The sequence below is a fragment of the Felis catus genome, chromosome A3 (assembly GCF_018350175.1).
Source record: "Felis catus isolate Fca126 chromosome A3, F.catus_Fca126_mat1.0, whole genome shotgun sequence".
NCBI classification, from domain to species: Eukaryota; Metazoa; Chordata; class Mammalia; order Carnivora; family Felidae; genus Felis; species Felis catus.
Genome location: NC_058370.1, coordinates 90,228,025 through 90,242,588, shown reverse-complemented (window position 1 = coordinate 90,242,588; position 14,564 = coordinate 90,228,025). Strand labels below are relative to the sequence as shown.

At 44.1% G+C, this 14,564-nt stretch overlaps 1 protein-coding gene and 1 pseudogene across 6 annotated transcripts in view; one reads left to right on the top strand and one right to left on the bottom strand.

The window, feature by feature from the left end:
- The window catches only part of TET3 (tet methylcytosine dioxygenase 3), a 106,622-nt gene that overhangs the window by 60,322 nt on the left and 31,736 nt on the right, over positions 1–14,564 (bottom strand). The gene's annotated exons all lie outside the window — the stretch shown is intronic.
- LOC111559933 lies at positions 4,257–4,355 on the top strand (annotated as a pseudogene).

The window sequence follows — 14,564 nt, the reverse complement described above, 5'->3', positions numbered from 1 at the left end:
GAAAAGAGGGTCTGTGAAGCTCTGGGCAGAGCCGGCGGCGGCTCCTCTACTGGGCACCTGGCAACAACGTTCACACTATAGACGCCCGTGAAGCTGCCAGTGCCGTCAGGAATACCTTTGTCATAAGTGACTTAGGAACCTGACAACTCATCTTGGAACAGCCTGCCCCAACTCTGCCCTCCATAGAAAGGCCCACCAAAAGTGGGCCCCTTCTTATGGCCTCTTTCCAGGTATAAAACCTCGCCTTGGCCTCCACATACCTACCTTATGTGGAGGTAGGGATCCACATACCCTACCTTACCCAGTCCGTTCCCTGCCTCACAGTGTGACTAGCAAGGCTCTGACCCATCCCAAGCTCAGCCTTGTCCAAGCTGGCGGTGCCCCTCAATGGGGGGACAACAGGGGCTTGTTACTACAAGACAGACTAAATCCCCTTCTCAGATCCAAGAAGAGTCTTAATCCCTCACCCCACTTCACGAAGACTTGCCAAGTGCATCCAGCATTGCCAGCCCATCCTCATGATTCTAACCCTGAGGGGACCCAGGTCTCCCTCCAGTGGTCTAGGAACCTCTATTGGGATTGGTCCCTGTACCCTGCCTAGTCGGGATTCCCAAGGTTCCTCCCACCTCCCCCTTTACAGCCAACTCCTTCTGCTCCCAATTCCCCATAGCTGGTCCCCCAGACATCTGCAGGTATTCAACAACAGCCCACCCTCCCCACCTGAGGGGCTCCAGAGAAGTATGAAACCACATCCCCAAACATCTCATTTTGTCTAGAACACAGGGAGAGCAGCAGAAAAATACTACATTTTTCCAAGTCTTTTCTGACTCTCAGACTATCAACACACTGAAACCAAATCAGCAATCCCCTATCAAAGGAAACAGAAGGAAGGAAAGAAGATAAAGACTACCATCTTGAGAGATCAAAGTCCTCGTTGACCATACCATCTCAGGGCCTCTAGGAAAGGAGGAGTCATAAGAGGCACAGAGTCCAGAGGGTTTTCTGCTGGCCGTCAGCACTTACACACCATGTTAGAAGAAACCTGTCTGGGAAGGTGTATCCAGCCAGGATGAAAAAGTCTGCAGTCAATAAAGGCCAGTGGCTGGGAGGTAGGGCCAGTCTAGGGTGCATCCTCTACGGTGGAATCTCCAAGAACGAATTCTCGTGGGATTCCAAGACAGTGGTGGCCGCTCCCCACCCAGCTGGCCAGTAGACCCCACCCAGCACTTCCCCGCCTCTGCCAGCAGCTCAGCTCCTCTGCCCTCCAGCAGCTGTTCAGGGGGTTGGACTTCCCAGCTCCGCCCTTTCCCCTAGTCCTAGAGGTCGGCAGCCAAGCCCTTCCTCCCCTCCCCCAATGTCTCATTGCACAGGGGCTGTATTTATGGCACGCTCCGTCTAGAGGTGATCAATTATTCATCTCTTAAGAGGATTCTCCCCTCCTGGGATTTACTGATGAAACAAATCTGTGAGTGGGGAAGGAGACTTTCAGGGGAGCCCTTTCAGGGGATGTGCGTGCGTGTGTGTGTGTGTGTGTGTGTGTGTGTGTGTGTGTGTGTGTATACACACTGGCTAGCCCGGTCCCATGTCTGCACTCTCCACACCAAGCTCTCTGCAAACAGCAAATCTCGGGGGTTATGTCTAACTTCTGGAGACTGTCACGTATTGGCAAAGGGTGTTCCTGTATGAGGTGGGGGGAGGCAGTGGCTCTTGTGGTTAGTATGTACATATCAATAAAACACTTTAAAATCTAATTTTTTTTTCCTACTACAAATTGGATACAGATGCAGCAGATCTCTCAATGGCTGGGATGATGCTTGGGAAAAAGCTGAATTAGACTTGATGACCTCAGACCTAATTCCCTGAGCTCACCATATCTGGCAGAAGCACAGGCTGTCACTGTTCATGCCCTCTGCCCCAACAGTAATCAATGTGGTTTCAGGGAAGAAGGGAAGAGAAACTAGGAAAAGTCTAAGGACTCTGGTGGAACACTTTTAGACGGGCTGAGCATCATGCTAATCACTGCCCCCTCACTTATTTCCTCCAATCATCATAAACTTCTACAAGATAGAGATGTACCTCCACAGATGAGGACCCTGAACACAGAGAGGCTAAGTAACTTTCGCAAGATCACAAAGCAATCCAGAAGAGCACAGCGATTTTTTTTTTCAACGTTTATTTATTTTTGGGACAGAGAGAGACAGAGCATGAACGGGGGAGGGGCAGAGAGAGAGGGAGACACAGAACCGGAAGCAGGCTCCAGGCTCTGAGCCATCATCAGCCCAGAGCCCGACGCGGGGCTCGAACTCACGGACCACGAAATCGTGACCTGGCTGAAGTCGGATGCTTAACCGACTGCGCCACCCAGGCGCCCCAAGCACAGCGATTTTTAACCATTAAGTATTCCTAATCTCACTTCAGGAAATGCAAACAAAATAAGACAATTAAAGAAACAAAAAAGTTACAAGTGCCAAAGATTTCCCCTGAAGCATTAACGGTAAAAAATTACAAATACCTTAAGTGTCCCAACAATAGGGGAATGGTTTTAAAGTGCTTTGTTAGTTCTTCTTCACAAAAAGAAAATGGGGAATAAACATATGAAAAAAAAATACTCGACTCCATTAGTAATCAGAGAAATACAAAATAAGACCACTGTGAGACTCCATTTTATATTCTCTATATAGCATTTAGTTTTAGCTTAATTCTGCTGGTATACACTAGAGAAAAATCATCAATGTCCAATCGTTCCTAGTGTCACCGGCTATTTTTTTTTTTAATATTTTGTCTTTTAAGTAGTGTTTTTTTTAGTGTTTATTTTTGAGACAGCGAGCGAGTGGGGTAGGGCAGAGAGAGAGGGAGACACAGAATCCGAAAGCAGGCTCCAGGCTTTGAGCTGTCAGCACAGAGCCTGACGCAGGGCTCGAACTCATGAACCGCAAGATCATGACCTGAGCCGAAGTGGGACAAATGTTTAACCGACGGAGCCACCCAGGTGCCCTTCACTGGCTATTTCTGAAATAAGTACTGGTACAATGTCCATAGAATATGTTGTTATTTCTTTTATGAATACTTGTCTTAGGCCTTTTCTTCCACATGGCAACCTTTCTTTGGAAAATAAAGTACATAAATATTCATTCTTTCATCCTAATTGTTATTCTGCACATGTATTAGCATGCCTCTTTAGTTTACTTAGGGTAGGACAGGATGCTAAGACATCACTTGAAGTACAATCTTGGTTAATTGGAATCTAGCTTACTCTTATTTTAATAACTTTATTTTAATAAAATGAACAAGATCTCAAAATGAAGAAAAAAAAGACTGTTTAATTCATATTTTGCCCTCACCAGTCACTAGCTGTGTGAACTTCCACAAGTTAGTTAACCTGTGTCTCATTCCTTTACCTGTAAATCTGGGGTTAAAAGTTAACCTCTCTGTGCCTTTGTTTCCTCATCTGTATATCAGGGGTTAATAACAGTACCTAACCTCACAAGGTTGTCATGATTAAACAAATTAACACGTGAAGAACACTTACAATAGTACCAGGTACCTAATAAGTCCCATGAAAGGGTACTTTTGTTTCACACGAAGTGCTGGTGGGTTTAGCAGGAATTTTTTTTCTCACACACCACTAGTAGAGGGCAAAACAGAAGAACCATTTTGGAAAGGTTTGTGGTGTTTCTTTTAATGTTAAACATACCCATACCCCATCATCTTGCAATTCCACTCCCAGAGAAACTCTGCACACATGCATCAGGAGATGTGTCCTCAAGGGTTCATCGCAGCATTACTCATAAAAACCAAATTGTGGAAATACTTTTAAGTGCCCACCAACCAGAGGGACAAAAGAATATTATACAGCAGTGCAAACAAATGAACCACAGGAACACAAACAAATCTCAGAAACTACACTGAGTTAAAAAAAAAAAAAAAAAGTAAGCCTCGGAAGACTATATATAGACTATCAATTCTACAAAGCTCAAACAAAAAAATAAAATTAAATGTATAAGATTTAATAAAATGTATGTAATTAAAACTTGTTTTTAAAGCAAGGGAATGATAAACACAAAATTCAAGGGATTGGTAACCTCGGTAAAGAAGGGGTACAGGGCTAGGGGAAACACCCAGGTGGTTTCAGTGATGTTGGCAATGTTCTAGTTTTTATCTTGGGTAGGTACTTCACATGTGTGCATTATCATGCTTTATCTGTTTAACGTACGTGAAACACTAGGTCAAGTATGTTTCAAATAATATGTAAGAGTGCTCGCTTTGGTAGCACATACTAAAATTGGATACAGAGAAGATGAACATGGTCCCTACCCAAGGATGACACCCAAATAATACATAAGAACAATTATAATACATACTACTTCATCAGTACACGTATAACTGCTTACAACGATAAAAAAAAATAAGAACGTTTTGGGGTGCCTGGGTGGCTCAGTCGGTGAAGGGACCGGTTCTCGCTTTCAGCTCAGGTCATGATCTCAGAGTTCCTAAGTTCCAGGGCCAGGATGTCCAAACAGCCTAGCGTTTGCTCAGGGCTATGCTACAAGTGCAGAGCCTGCTTGGGATTCTCTTTCTCCCTCTCTCTCTGCTCCTGCCCAGCTCACGCTTGCATGCTCTTTCTCTCAAAATAAATAAGCAAACGTTAAAAAAAAAAAAAGAACATTTTTATAAAAACACAGGGAAATGTCTGAAATGAAAAAAGAAACTCAAGAATGTACTTGTACTCATAAATAGATGCTTCCTGAGGGTTTTTATGACGGGGAAGTGTTTATACACTATTTGAAGTGGAAAAACGAAACAAGATTCAAAATATTGCCCAATTTAAGAATTCAGTTCTGTCCACGATGCACGCTTGTGCACACACACAAAACAACAAGGGAAAATACGCAGAAATGTTAACAATGCTCATCGCATGGTAGTATAGAATGGGAATATTTTCTTGTTCATAGTCCCCATAATTCATTTGAAGTATCAGATTTTTATTTAAGGGGAAAGTGTTAGAATAGAGTAGGTACACACCTGAAACCTCACACACACTACGCTTGAACAAAGACTGGAAGGGGGCTTCAGGGAGAGGAATTTGTGGATGAAGTTTCTTCTTGCTATTTCTGTTGCTACGGAGTTGTTTGTATTACCCATCTCCCCAACACACACACGCGCGCGCGCGCGCGCGCGCGCACACACACACACACACACACACACACACACACAGGGAGGGAGGGAGGGAGGGGAGGGGAGGGGAGGGGAGGGAGAAAGTAGGAAAAATCCTACAAGATGAGCGCACTCTGAAGGGGAAAACTGGGTATGGGTGAGGTGGGGTGAGGAGCCTGAAGTTCCCCGCCCATCAAAAGTTCTCTGTAGCTCTCTGTGCTCCCACCAAGGTCCAAGGTAAAGCCCCACCACGCAGCGCCCGCACGGAAGCCTCCTCCCCCAGCAGCGCCATCCTCCGCCGGAGCGACCCGGCAGCTGGCGGGGTGCGTGCTGGGTGGGGGCGGGGAGCCCAGTCCAGGCGCCGCCCCCTGATCTGTGGCCAACGCGGCCAGCTCTCCCGACGGAAGCCCCTGCCTCGAGCAGCCGGTGGCGGCCCGGCCAGGGGCCAGCGGGGAGGAAATCGAGCCGACCACATCTGAGGCCTGGCGAAAGGCGCAGCAGCTGCCTCCGAAGCCGCCAGCGCACGAGAACCAGGGCAGGACGAAGAGGCGGCTCCCTGGCCAGACAGCAAAACACACACACACATAAACACACACACACACGCACGCATACACGCACACGCACGCACGCGCCCCTCCAGCAGCCGCTGGGGCCATCGGCCAAGCCACGCAGTGCACGTCCAGACAAGCCCCCATCAACCCCCAGCGAGGCTGGGCACTCCCACAGCTCCACCCACCCGACTGCCCATACCCGGTTCTCACCACCCACCTCCCACCCCCAAGTCTAAACGTGGAGGAAATGAGAAAGCAAACCCGCCATCGCCACAGTCTGCTGAGCACCAACCCTGACCAACAGCCCCATGCACTTTCCCTAAAGGTACCCCAAAGCGTACAAAACCTACTGGCCCTTCAGGTGTACCAAAGGACAAGGCTGATGATGAGAGCAGCTAACAGTTTTGAATGCCTCGTGCGAAACCGTGGATTAAGCAAGTACTTTCATGTCCAAATGTAACCTTTTCAAGTCTTCCAACAACCCAACATCCATTTTAGTGGATAAGCAAATAAATAAGGCACAGTTAAGGAACATACTCCAAGGCTCAACGCTGGTGAGAGGAAAGCCCAATCTAACAGCAGAGGGAAGTGTGCATGCCCCCCGCCAAGCTTCTCATCTATTAGAGAACGAGCTCCCTTATGTGCAGGAGAGTCTCACAAACCATAGATTTCAGCCTCCCTCGGACCCCTGTCAAGTGAGTTTGCCCCCAGTCATTCCTTTCTCAAGGACTCAAGAGGCCTTACATTTTTTCATTCAACAAAAACAAAAACTTTAAGCCACCACCCAAAAATCTGGAGGAAAAGTAGATTTTGGCAGAGGGGCCTCCAGCCATCAGTCATAAGACTGACTTCCCATGGTTGGCTAGGAAATGGAAAGGGGTGGGGGTGGCACTGCCACTTAGAAAAGCCTGGTGATGGGAAATTAGGGAATGCAGCTAAATTCGATTTATCCTAAACCCCTGGGGGAAAAAAATCACTCAACATATCTCAGTATAAAGTCTCATTTATACTACTTCTTTTTGGTTTCAATGGTAAAAATAAGCAAATAGGTAGATAGGTAAGTAGGCAGATACATGTATCAAAGGCAATAAAGATCCTGCCATCTCGCTCCTAGGAATTCAGGTTTATTAATTTGCACTTCAAAAAATGTTCTCTACACATTAGTGAAAATTGAAAACTCTGGATGAGGGGAACAGTTTGGTACATAACACAATTCAATGGAATATTATACAGTCATCAAAAACCATAAAGAATGAACACCAAGGAAATGCTAAAATGGACAGTAAAAATAGAATACCACACTATATGAAGGTTATTACTACAACTATGTAAAACCATGCAGAAGAATGACAAAAGAGGGAAGACAGTCTTTTTAAAAAGCAGAAACAGCTAGAGTGGCCCCATAGAATAATAAAATTTCACCTACTGATGCCATCAGCACATAATAACAATCACAGCTGTCATACATGCATACATATATATGTATTCACGTATCCTTCCAACAAATGTGTGTTGAGTACTTACAACATGAATGCTACTTTTAGGCACTGGGGACACAGCAGTGAATGAGCAGTCTCTGCCTCATGAACAGAGACTTTTTAGATGTTTGGATTTGTCTTAGATCTCATTCAAAGGAAAGTTCCTTTAGGACAGACCCGTACCACTATCTCTAAAATGTGTATGGCAGCATTAATCTATGGTATGCACTCTGTAGCTTTGAATAGGTGATGAAAGCATTGAAAACTGATACTAATTATGAGTTTATCTCTGAATGAAGCTGCCCTTTGTGCGGTTACTGTTAGAATATCACAGCCACTCTAAAACTCATTACAGAGCCAAGGAAAACTCTGGTGGATGACCCAAAAGAATAAAGAGAGGTCCTAAAAATAGAATGATAAGAAAGGTAAAGAAGAGGTTCAACAGAAGATGCCGAGGGAGGTGGAAGAACAGGAGTTTCTGTCCCTGAAAAGTGGAAAGTAAGTAAAAACTAGGAGCTCCCACTTCCCAGAGACAACTACAGTTTACATCTGGTGCCTTTTTTTCCTATGCAACATGTACTTCGTTTATAAAATTGGGATCACTGGGGGCGCCTGGGTGGCTCAGTCAGTTAAGCGGCTGACTTCGGCTCAGGGCATGATCTCGTGGTCCGTGAGTTTGAGCCCCGTGTCGGGCTCTGTGCTGACTGCTCAGAGCCTGGAGCCTGTTTCAGATTCTGTGTCTCCCTCTCTCTGACCCTCCCACGTTCATGGTCTGTCTCTATCTCAAAAATAAATAAATGTTAAAAAAAATTAAAAAATAAAAATTAAAAAAAATAAAATAAAATTGGGATCACTGAATATATTCGGGGTTTTTAAATGTTTTTTAATTTCGGTTTTAAATAAATTCGGGGTTTCTTCCCTTACTGTATCATAGGTATTTTCATAGTGTCAACTCTTCTTCAAGAGTTTCACTGCGGACAGCTGCACTGCCTTCCCTGGCACGTTTGTGGGGTACACACACACACGGTATACGTATATAGAACACACGCAGGGCATACATATAGCCCTCAAGTGAATGCCGAGGTTCCCTTGTGTTTTTGTTGCATTCCCATGGCACAGACTGACTACGGGGGTAGTTTCTTTCCTTATCCTCCTGCCTCTGTTTGGGGTTGTGATTCCTCTGAGGACAGGAATGGACAGTTGGCACAAGTCAGGGCTCTGGTCAGCTGAACGGGTAGACGCTACCAGCCCCAAAGGCTGTAGGTAACAACCCTGACAACAAGTAGGATTTAACTCACGTTAGTACAAGCGTTTCATCTCATTTCAGTGACAGTTCACTAGTTATGTCTCTGATCTGCCTTTGGGGAGGAATATTACACAGCCATAAAAAGGAATGATGTCCTGGTACATGGTACAACATAGATGAACCTTGAAAATATCACATTAAGTGAAAGAAGTCAGACACGAAAGGCCACATACTGTATGACTGCATTTACATGAAACTTCCAGATTAGGCAAATCCATAGAGACAAAAAGACTAGTGGTTGCCGGAGAACAAGGATATGGTAAATGCTATTGAGTAGTTTCTTTCTGAGGTGATGGAAATGTTCTGAAAGAGAAGTCATGGTTGCACAACTCTCAATATACTCAAAACCACTGAATTATACACCTTACATGGTATGTGAATTGAATCGCAATAAAACTGTAATTAAAAAAAAAAATCTTTTCAAGAAAACCTACATCTCCATTTCTGTAAGAAGCTTCAGGACAAAAGCAGAAACAACATGTGCTCAAGAGAGGATGGCTGAGCTGGTGAGCCCACTGCAAAGGTGAAGGGTAAGGGACAGAGGAATGTCAGGAACCTTAATGGAAACTCTTCTTTGTAACTCTTTCACAAGGATCTGACACTTCCTTTATTTCCCCACTGGGTCACAGTGAAAGTGAAAACAAGGGAGGTCTTAACTCGGGGTGAGTGCTGGTGGTCAGGAGGGGGAGACCACCTTCCACTCCACCACCACACTTAGAAAGGAAAAGCTCTTCAGCACAGCAGGGGCATGGTACCTCCTATGAGGTGCAGAAAGCAGGCCGGTGTGGCCACGAGCTGTGTGCTGAGAAAGAAAGAGATGGCCACTGAAGATGCATAGGAAGGGCCCCCAAAACCAAGAATCACTGACATAAACTCCACTGATCAGCTGAGCAGTCTTAGGCAACAGTCATGACATATAGGTTGGTTCAAAAGGTCCTTACTGAAGAAGGAGGAAAACAAGAATGAGAAGAAGAAAAATTGGGAAAGGGTATCTGCAAGAGGTTGAGTAAAATTAAAGGAAATAAGACAGAGAATATATATTAAGCAATCAGCATGCCCTTAAAAAGCGTAACGCAAACCCTTTTGTTGAAAAAACGAATCATGTTTTTAATATCCACAATATAAGAGGGTACTGCTACTGCCAGATAACCTTGCAGTCAACTACCTGCTAAGTGTTCCCCCTGTCATGTGAATGACTGCTCTAGAACCTCCCCGGGAGGAGCTGGGGCAGGTGAGCAGGTGACTTACATCCTCAGGCCCAGCTTCAAGACATATCCCGAGCTCCCACTTCGGCTGGAGATGAACAAGTCCTAGCCACCAACCCCAAAACTGCCAGGGGAGGGAGATTAAAAATCACATCCCCAACCCGAGGGTGTCACTCCTCAGAAAGCAGCTGCCGTGCCCCACCCAAGGCCACAATCCTTGCTCCTCAGCTTGTTCTCAAGGGAAAGGCTGGACCAGTTTTAAAGTCCCTCTGTCTCCCCAGCTATGGCCTTGATCTCTGGCCAACACCGAATCAGCTAGGAAAGGGGTGGGGGTGGGGCGCTGTGGCCTGGCACTACAAAGACAGAGGGGCAAAGCCAAAGGCAGAAGGCGGCAGGTGGCTGATGATAAAGACCTAGCAGCAAGGTATTCACCTGGAGCTGGGGGGCATGTGAGCAGGACAGCACTTCAGCAGCGATACCAGCTGGCCAGCCCCGCTTTTCTAAGATTGTCTTACATAGCCCTGGATAAGTCATTTTATCTCTAGGCCTCAAATTCCTCATCTGCTTTTAAAAAATTCTTTATAAATGTCAGGAAAATCTGAGGATCTGCTCTAGATTGAAGGAGACAAAGAAACCTGAGCACACAGAATATGTGTGACCTGGGTTTGTTTTTTTTTTTTCCTACAAAAGGTTGTGACAATGGGGAAAATTTGAACAAAGCCTATAGATTAGTTTATTAATGTTAATGTTAGTGTTCGTAAAGTCTGTAGATCAGGTCTGTGGCAGTAGTGTATCTATGTTAATTTCCTGAGTTTGATCATGGCACTGCAGTTTTTTATGTGATTTTAGAAAATTCACATTCGGGACACCTGGCTGGATCATTCGGTAGAACATGTGACTGTTGATCTTGAGGTTGTAAATTCAAGCCCCGTGTTGGGTGTGGAGATTACTTAAAAAATCTAAAAAAAAAAAAAAAGAAGAAGAAGAAGGGGCACCTGGGTGGCTTAGTTGGTTAAGAATCAGATTCTTGATTTCAGCTCAGGTCATTATCTAATGGTTTGTGAGTTCGAGCCCCACACTGGGCTCTGCATGGAGGGCAAGGAGCCTGCTTGGGATTCTTGGGATTCTCGGTCTCCCTCTGTCTCTGCCCCTCCCCCGCCTGCATGCGTGCTCTAGCTCTCAAAAATAAATAAACAACCAAACATTAAAAAAGAAAATCCACACTCAAGTAGTTAGAAGTGAAAGGCATCATGTCTGCTACTTACTTTCAAATGGTTCAAATAAAAATTACGGAGAAAAAGAAAACAAAGCAAATGTAGTAAAATGTTAACATTAGAAATCTGAGTGAAGAGAATTCTTTGTACGATCCTTGCAACTCTTCTGAAACTCTGAAAGTATGCCAAAATTAAAATAGTTTTTAAAAGAGTTATGTTACTAGATGATTGCTAAGACTCTTCTAGTTTCTGTAAAAAGGTAACATTCTCCACATTTTACAGACAAGGAACAGGAAACAGGAAGAGGTCAGCTCCTCAGCAGCAGGAGGGCTCTACAACTAGGGTCTCTGACTCAAGTCCTCCCTCCACCCAACCCCCAGATCTTCCTACCAGCAAAGGACAATGAGCCCCAGACACCACCTCAGATACTGGACAAGAACCTCAGAGCATAAGGCAATTAAGAAAGGGGCCACCTGGACAATGTCCGGGAGGCTGTCAAGAGAAGCAGAAAGCTTCGGAAAACAGACCGCCCTGCTCTCCTCCCAAGATCCCTGCCCTCCACATGCACAGGGCACAGACAGTTCCTCTCATGCACACCCCACAGGCTAACCAGAGGCTTCAGCAACACGAGTGCACAAACTCCACCAGAACACAGCCTGGACAGGCAAGCAGGGCAGCCCTCAGCCCCTCTGACGGAAATAGCACAACATCTGGAAATCCTGTCAGTCTCCTAAATAAATCTAGGGTCAAGGGGGAAAAAAGAAATAAAAATCACAATTACATTGATTTACTATTTATGCTACCTGTATGGGTCATGGTAAGTATGTACATTAACTATCATTAGTATATAAACCGATATGGGTATAAAAATAGAGTGGTTTCTGTGGAAAAAAGTCACAACGGCAGATGTGAAGATTAATGTCAATGAAAACTACTAACAGGGAAAAATTCTATATCCTTCTAAAACTGCTTCTATAAATAACTTTTGGTAAATATGAAGGAAATAAGTTAAGGCTCAATCCAAGAAGTTAGAAAATAAAAACTTTAAAAATGTAGGAAAGGAGCACCTGGCTGGCTCAGTCGGAGGAACATGCTGCTTTTGATCTCAGGGTCGTGAGTTTGAGCCCCATGTGGGATGTAGAGATTACTTAAATAAAACTTAAAAAAAATAAAAATAAATAAAAATGTAGGAAAAAGGAATCAGTAGACAGAAATAGTTGATTAGAAAACAAAATGTAGTAGTATTTATAAATGGAATCTAAGAGATGGCTCTCCAAAAGGCCATTAAAATAAACAAACTTCTGGCAAAGCGATCATTTGAAAAAAATATATATAAATAAACAGGGCTGAGTTGCCTGGGTGGCTCAGTCGGTTAAGCGTCTGACTTTGGCTCAGTTCATGATCTCACGGTCCGTGGGTTCAAGCCCCGCACTGGGCTCTGTGCTGACATCTCAGAGCCTGAAGCCTGCTTGGGATTCTGTGTGTGTGTGTGTCTCTCTCTCTCTGACCCTCTGCTGCTTGTGCTCTCTTTCTCTCTCAAAAATAAATAACATCAAAAAAAATTTTTTTTAATATATATAGGGGTGCCTGGTTGACTCAGTCGGTTAAGTGTTGGACTTTGGCTCAGGTTATCATCTCACAAGCTCCACGTCGGGCTCCATGCTGACAGCTCAAAGCCTGGAGCCTGCTTCAGATTCTGTGCCTCCTTCTCTCTCTGCCCCTCCCCTAGCTCATGCGCGTGCGCTCTCTCTCTCTCTTTCTCTCTCTCTCTCTCTCCAAAATAAACATTAAAAAACATTTTTTAAAATATATATATAAACAATGTTGGAAATGTGAAAAGGAATATAACTATTATCAGTAAATAAGACATGAAATGCATTACTAAAAGCTTTGAAAATATTAATGAAAGGACAATTTTCTAAGAAGAGGTAGAAATATTGAAAGTATCAATCACCAGACAAGTAGAAATGTATCAGAGAACTACCTCCTCCCAAAAGGGCACCACCACGCCCAGTAGTTATTACATTATTTTTCTAGCTCATAAAAATGGTGATCTCTTTTATTCTTTCATTTAATTCTCCCAGATCCCTAGGAGGTAAGCACTATCTCTCTGTTTCACAGAAAAGGAATCCAAGGGCTCAGAGAGGCTAAAGCATTGTCTCTAAGTCACTGAGCCACACGTGGCTAACCTGGGACTCAGTCCCACAGCCTGACATTTCTGGGGTAAAGCCCAGAAAATTCTGTGTTCCAAAATGCTCAAGCACCTCTGTGGTCAGCCAGGGTTAGAAACTTCTGGGCCCTTGCTACTTCGAGTGTGGTCCAACAAATAGCAGCATCAACCCCACCTGAAAGCTTGTTAGAAATGCAGAATCTCCTCTCTCTCTGGCCCCTCCCTCCCCCACTCAGAAAGAAAGAGAAAGAAAAAGGAAGGAAGGAAGGAAGGAAGGAAGGAAGGAAGGAAGGAAGGAAGGAAGGAAGGGAGGAAGGAAAAAGGAAAGGAAAGGAAAGGAAAGGAAAGGAAAGGAAAGGAAAGGAAAGGAAAGGAAAGGAAAGGAAAAAGAAAGAAATGCAGAATCTCAGGCCCCACCCCAGACCTGCTGCATTGGAAAATGCATTGTAAAGAGATTCCCAGGTGATCTGGATGAACATTAAAATGTGAGAAGCCCTGGTCTGTCCTATATCCACCTGCCCAATCTCCTTCAATTCCTTTTAAAATCTGCAAAAACAGTGCCTGTTATGTGTAGCACAACCAAAAATATCAGTCAATAAGTCAACTGACAAACAACAGGAACTAGATTTGGTCATATAACCATGTACAAAAAAAGTGTGACAAAATAAAACATTAAAAAATTAAAAGAAATGTCTAACATTTATCAAGGTCTGATAAAGACTTAATGCCACTAATATATGAAACTCTTACTAACCCATAACAACACACCAAAAAATGGGCAAAAGAAATAAAAATATATTCACATAGAAGTGCCAAACCAACTAAACACAGCAATAAGAGATTTCAAATGTTATGCCGATTTTTATACCAATTAAAAAATAAAGGTTTTAAAACAAACATGTATTATTTTGTTGATAATCAGGGGGAAAATCAATTAAAATTAAAAAAAAACATATATATGATTGTTCTAGAAACACCAAAATATTAATAGGAATTCTAAGTGGTAAAATTATAGATGTTTCATTTTCTCCATTTGTTTATCTGAACTTCTGCAATGAATCTGTATGCTTTGTAACAGACAACAACAAAAACGTTTTACCTATTTCCTAGAGCCTGACCTTATTCTGAAATTTAACAGCTTTTACACTTAGTCTCTTGGCTTTTCACGAGCCTTTGAACAATATTTGGCCTTTTCACAAATCAGTCTTACAGGCATGTCCTCTCAATCATCAAGTGCTGGAACCCCAAATAAACAGAGCCTTTTTACATTACTCTGCACCCTGGCAATACTCCAACCCCAGTGGGCATGGGAATCGCCTGTAGGAAGCCGGCTACAGATGCAGACCCCCAGGTCCTACCCTTAGAGATCAACCCTGTGTGTCCACAGAGGGGATATGGACACAGGTGGTACCCCAACTACCTTTTGAGAAGCCCCCCAGCCTGCCAACAACCCTATGGGAGGGTAAGTGCAAAAAAGGGGAAAGTC